The sequence below is a fragment of the Loxodonta africana genome, chromosome 4 (genome assembly GCF_030014295.1).
Source record: "Loxodonta africana isolate mLoxAfr1 chromosome 4, mLoxAfr1.hap2, whole genome shotgun sequence".
Lineage (NCBI taxonomy): Eukaryota > Metazoa > Chordata > Mammalia > Proboscidea > Elephantidae > Loxodonta > Loxodonta africana.
In genome coordinates this window covers 82988085-82994492 of record NC_087345.1, presented here as the reverse complement: position 1 = coordinate 82994492, position 6408 = coordinate 82988085, and the positions used below count along the sequence as shown (strand labels likewise).

General features: G+C 34.6%; 1 pseudogene; it reads right to left on the bottom strand.

The window, feature by feature from the left end:
• Positions 1 to 3841: 3841 nt before the first annotated feature.
• On the bottom strand, positions 3842 to 4804 carry LOC100665013 (olfactory receptor 6C2-like; annotated as a pseudogene).
• Positions 4805 to 6408: the final 1604 nt, after the last annotated feature.

The window sequence follows — 6408 nt, the reverse complement described above, 5'->3', positions numbered from 1 at the left end:
TTACCATCCCAGTGGACCTGGGAGGCAGAGATGAAGCCCAGGGCCAAGGGTCTTGCACTCAGAATCTGGAGAGTGTGGCGAATACCTAGAGTCTGGAAGTCAGGGCGATTGTATAAATTGTCTCAGAGAACAGAGGATTATTGTCAAAGCCTTGAGGGCTGATGTAATGTGTTTTGTTGACTTGCTTGGTGCCTGTTATTTCTTGTTTCCCTCCAGTTTCTCGCATTTGTAAGAAAAATGTCTAGCTTGTGCCTGTTCTGCAATTGTACCTTTTAGAAGCAGATAAGTTGTATTCTAAATTTCACAGATGAAGAGACTTTTGCTATAATATGATGGGGTGAATACGTTTTACATGTACTAATCAGCAGTATTATGCCGTCAGTTTTATGGCTAATGCAATTTTTTTCCAAGAATTTTTTTTTTTACCCCAAGATCATTAAAATATTCTGATAAAGTTTTCAAGAAAGGTTTTAATTTTTTTGTTTTGTTTTGTTTTTCACATGTAAGTTTATGATTCTCAAAGTAATTGTTGTACATTATATGATGTAACGGCCAAAGTTCATTTTTTCCGCAAAAACATCTAGATGTTCTTACTTCACCTCTTACCCACCAACTTGCCCTTGTGTTATAAACTGAATGATTACTGTGTCTATACACAAATAAAAATACCAAACAAACCTGTTGCCCTTGGGTCAATTCCAATTCATAGCAACCCTATAGGACAGAGTAGAACTGCCTCGTAAGGCTGCCAAGGAGAGGCTGGCAGGATCTAACTGCTGACCTTTTTGATTGGCACCGAACTCTTAACCACTGCACCACCTGGGCTCCAACTGCACCTGCCTGGTGTGAGGTATTTTCGTAAGCGGTCTATGCTAATTTTTTTGCAGCAACATGTAAAAAAAATTAGCATAGCAAGATTACAAAAATACCTAGAGTGGAGAGAGAGCATGGTAGGCAAAAATAAAAAGTATAACACATACATTATTTGTGTAAAAATGAGGAACCTATGTATGAATCTATTGATGAACTTAATCTGTTCCATTGCCTATTTGTCTGTATGTCAATATCATACCATTTTATTTGCTGAAATTTTATATTAATTCTTGAAATCTGAGAGTATTATGTCCTTTTACTGTCTTCTCTTTCCTGAGATTTTCTGGTTATTCCAGTTACTTTGCATTTTTATAAACATTTTATGACAATCTTGTCAAATTACACAAAAATACTGTCCAGGCATTTGGAATTTTACTGAGTTAATAGTTCAATTTGGGAAAATTTATATCTTAACAACATCGAGTCTTCCTATCAGCAGTTTATCAGCCATGCAGTGTTTCGCTTCTTCATGAACTCTATAAATATTATTAAAAAAAATAAATAAAAGGAGGCCAAACTATACACATGAGAAATCTCTCTGTTTAGGTCTCTTTGATTTCTCTTAGCAATGTTTTCAGTGTAGAGATTTTATAAATCTTGTATTTGAATTTTTCTTATGTAATAATATATTTTGATATATTAAATGGCATGCTTATAAATTTTCTTTTCAATTTTTTGTTGGTTTTAGGATTACAATTGATTTTGTGTATAGATTTTGTATCTACCAGTACAAATGGCTAACATGAAATATACAATACCAGTTGTTCATAAGGATGCAGAACAACTGAAATTGTCATACACTGCTGATGGGAATATACACGTTATCATAAGTTTTAGGAATCCTACTTTTAGCTATTTAGCTAAGTGAAATAAAAGCTTAGTTTTCAAAACAAAAAAACAAAACAAAAAAAAAACACCTGTATGGAATGTTTAGAGAGACTTTATTGGTAATTTCCACAAACTGGAAACAAACCTATGTTCCTCAGCTAATGAGTGAATAAACATATTGTAGTTGGTCCCGAAATAGAACAGCACTCCACAATAACAAGAAATAAGCTACTGATACATATGACAACATGAATAAACCTCAAAGGGTGTTATGCTGAGTAAAAGAAACCACATACTATGTGATTTAATTTATGACATTCAGGAAAAGTTAAAAAGTAGGCAAAGAAACCACATTAGTGGTTGACAGGGGCCGTATGTGGGTGAGGAATTGACCACAAATAGGCAGAGGAGAAGTTTTTGAAAAGATGGGACTCTTTGGCATCCTGCTTATGCTGAGAGTTTTATTTGATAGAGCATTCGGGGTTGAAAGTATTTTCTTCCCCCCCCTTTTTTTTTATTGCAGCATGTTAAAAATGACATTCTATTGTCAGTCCAGAAATACAGGCAAGAATTGTGTCAGTAAATCATAAATGAGAAGCTAGGAAAATCATTTAGAATCAAACCCTAATTGTATGAATATCAAAATTAATAACCTTGAATAAAAAAAGCTCATATAATTTTGTGAAAAAAGAATGAGGTAGTGATCTCAGAACCTACATTATACTGATAAAAGGAGCCTTATTTAGGGAACAACCTCAAGGAGCCAGTGGACAGAGCATATAAATAAGATGTGAAGAAACATCTGTGGCTCAAGCTGGCCCCGTATTTAGTACGGATTCCGGCATCCATTAAAGGTAATTAGTCATGGCCAGTGGCTTCTTAAGCTTATGCTCTGGTTTCATTGGGCCTTTTCTGGGAAGGCGCTCACTATTATCTTCACATATTTAATTCTATATGCCAATTCGTAGATAATTCCACTTCTAGGTACCTTCTCGCAAAAGCGTATTTATGCTATTGACCTCACATTTTGGTCAAAACTTTTTGTTCTTCATTGCTCTATGTGAAATTACAAGTTTTATTTTTGTAAATATAATGTCCAATATAAAATATTTCCAAAAGCGCTAAATATTTTCCATTCTTTATACATTGCTGTTGTTAGGGGCCATCGAGTTGGTTCCAACTCATAGCTACCCTATGTACAACAGAAGGAGACGCTGCCGGGTCCTTCACCATTCTCATGATTGTTGTTATGCTTGAGCCCATTGTTGCTGCCACTGTGACAATCCATCTCATTGAGGGTCTTCCTCTTTTTTACTGACCTTCTACTTTACCAAGCATGATTTATACATTATAAATACTTAGAATAAGATGACACACTATATTTTGGGTAATTTGTTTTTTCTATTCAAAATCACATAATTTTTAAGTTTTGTAAATTAAATAACACCTGTATTTGGTATATGTAGACTTTCCTAAGGTGTCCCGTGAGGAGATCTTAATGCTGAAATGTGTGTCACTGGAGCTTCACATACTATAAAAACAGAGGCTTTGAGACAAAAAAGGATTTGCATCCTGATTTCACCTCTGAGTCTATTAAATGATAACATTATTTAACTCAATTGAACTTCAATTTACCTGTCTATGGTATGAAGATAAAATAAAATATTATTATATGTAATAAAAAGCAATAGATCCTAAGTGGTAGCTGTTGTAATCATTGTCATCATAATACCAAAGGTATAAATACCTTTAATAGCGCTATTACTTCAAGGTTTAAAGTTCATCTTCAATATTAAGCTCACTGGCCCTAAACTGTTCTTTTTCCCTGATATATTGTTTTAAGTCAAAAATAAAATAATCTGGAATAGTGACAGCCATCACAAAGGCCCTCAAAGCTGGAAGTGGAATGGACAATAAGAGCACTCAATTCAAAATATTTATTTAGATGAACTGAATGATTTTGTTTTGTTTGCAGGTTTATTAAGGCTCAGTGTGCTGTGAAGACATGTATTCAGTTATCTGGAAATGTAATATGTTCTCTTATTGACAAATGCTATCCTGATAAATCTCCTTTACTAGAAAGGAAAAGAACAAATGGTTAAAGATACAATATAGGGACTTCTGGTATTTTTATAAAAAGTTAATTGCTTTCTGTTTGTGAATTTCTTAACTTCTTTAAAAGCAACGCAATCCTTTTGATTGAGTCATTGAAGGCTTCTTTTACTTGCTTGTTCCTCAGGGTGTAAATGAAGGGGTTCAGCATGAGGGCAATGGAAGATGTGAGTACTGTCACACCCTTATTAATGGCCACTGATTCTTTTGGTGAAGGTTTGACATAGATGAAAATGCAGCTGCCATAGTTGATGGAAACCACAGTCATGTGGGAAGAGCAGGTAGAAAATGCCTTTTTCCTTTGCTGGGCAGAAGGGAATTGAAGAATGGTCTTGATGATGTAAACATAGGACAGGACAACACATACAAGGGTCGTGATAAAGGTCAACACAGCACAAACCATGACCACCTGCTCTATGAGCCATGTTTCTGAGCATGAGATCTTTAGGAGAGGGGATGCATCACAGGCAAAATGGTCAATGACATTAGAGTCACAGAATTCCAGACTTAGGCCCAGGCTAAGTGGTGGGAGTATGATTAACAAGCCAGCTGTCCAGCAACACAGAATGAGTCTTCTACAGACCTTGTTGTTCATGATGGTCATGTAATGTAGGGGTTTGCAGATGGCTATGTATCTGTCATAGGACATGGTGGCAAGAAGAAAAAATTCTGTAACAGCAAAGAGGTCAATAAAAAAATTTTGAATGGCACAATTGTCATATGTGATTGTCCTGTCACCTGTTGATATGTTGTAGAGGTAACTGGGAATTCAAGCAGATGTAAATGAGATTTCCAAGAAGCAGAAATTTTGTAGGAAAAAGTACATGGCAGTTTTAGGGCGAGAGTCAATGAAGGTGAGAGAGATGATTGTCAGGTTCCCAGTTACACTCAATATATAGGTGAGAAATAGAAAGATAAAAATCACAACCTTCAGTTGTGGGTCATTGCTCAGTCCCAGCAGGATAAAATTGGTTACTATGTGGTTTCTCATTGTTGACTTCTCATTATACTCAATCTGTAATTCAGAAATATATGAGAAGAGTGATGTTAACATCACATAGCAATAATTTAGAGCTCAACAAACGCTGCAAGCCATCTCATACTAATATTTTATTAAGTTTGGTTATAAACAATATTACAGTAGTAGCCTAGGTTCTTTCCTAGGCTACTACTGTAATATTGTTTTTGTACTGACGGCACTGGGTTTTGGGAGCCTAGGTTCTGCAGTTGTATTTTTTAATCTCAAGGGATATTTTTTCAAAATCAGATCACTTCATCCCTATGACACTGCAACACATTATAAGGTCTTCTTCTTCAATGCTGTTATGCTCAATTTATATTTTATGTTTATCTGCTCATTGGATTGGGAATACTCGTACAATTATATTGGAGTGCTCACTGAAGCTGAATCCTGAATTAAATCTTAAACTCCTTGACGACTTTAGTATCTTTCCTTGTAATTTGGTTACAAATAGTTTTTGACTCACAAAATAGCTTCCTGTATCCATTGTTTAAGATTTTGAATTTGATCATTATTATAATTTTTTTAATTTATCTTTTATTCTTTAAACAAACTCATTCTCAATCACTCCTTCCCCTCTATTTCCCAAATAACTTTCTGTCTAAAATTTATACTCATTACCTCCTGTTGTGTATAACACAGACAGTGTTTCGATGAGAAATTTGTGTAGAGTGCTAAGATATGTTGGGTCCAACATGAATATGGTTGACAACATAATCACAATTGTTTTATGTCTTCAATCTGTTCAGATAAGATAGGTTTAAAATATTAATCATATCCTCCAAAGACTGCCGCTTTCACTGTGTTTTTTTGTCATTTATAAAATGGAATTACTGATAGTGTCCTTCATATACTATTGTTGAAAATTTAAACAGATTGTATATATAAATATGTACATATGTAGATATATTAGAAAAGCATCTTGTTCATAATGGTTGATAAATATGTTAACAAAACTCGATGACCTGGTTTGCAATGATTTTCCTTTTGTTAAGTCACCATCCATTCACTTTTCTTCACCGTATTGTAATCACACCTTTGCCCCAAAGTTTAACAGAGACCTCCTTTTTGCTTTTTTTTTTTGGTTTTGATACAATATGAGAAGATTTCTGTGTGGAAAGCATACCCTTGGCCACATTACATTCATAACATTCTCTCATAACTTACCTTAACACCACACACACATATTTCCTTTCACTTGATTGATTTCTAATTTCTGGGTGTTTTTTTTTTTTTTTTTTTTTGCTGGCCTCTTTTATGTTTATTTTTCTTAGTCTTCTTTCTTAGTTTCTTTTAAGTTAACAAACATAGTCTCAGTGTATATTTTCTTGAAGTCCTGATTCTTTAATCTTCAAAAATGATTTTTCTTCAGAATCTCAGGAATACTGTGAAATTCACCTTAGACAAACAAGTCCACACCTCCGTCCTCTTTCTTCCCCTCTGTTTCTTACAATCAGATTCCTAGATTTTGTGAGGTATTGAACTAATCAGTTTGCATGGATTATTTACCTGGGATAATCTTTCCCCGAAGGAGCCCTGGTGGTGCAATAGTTAAGTTCTTGACTGCTAGCCAA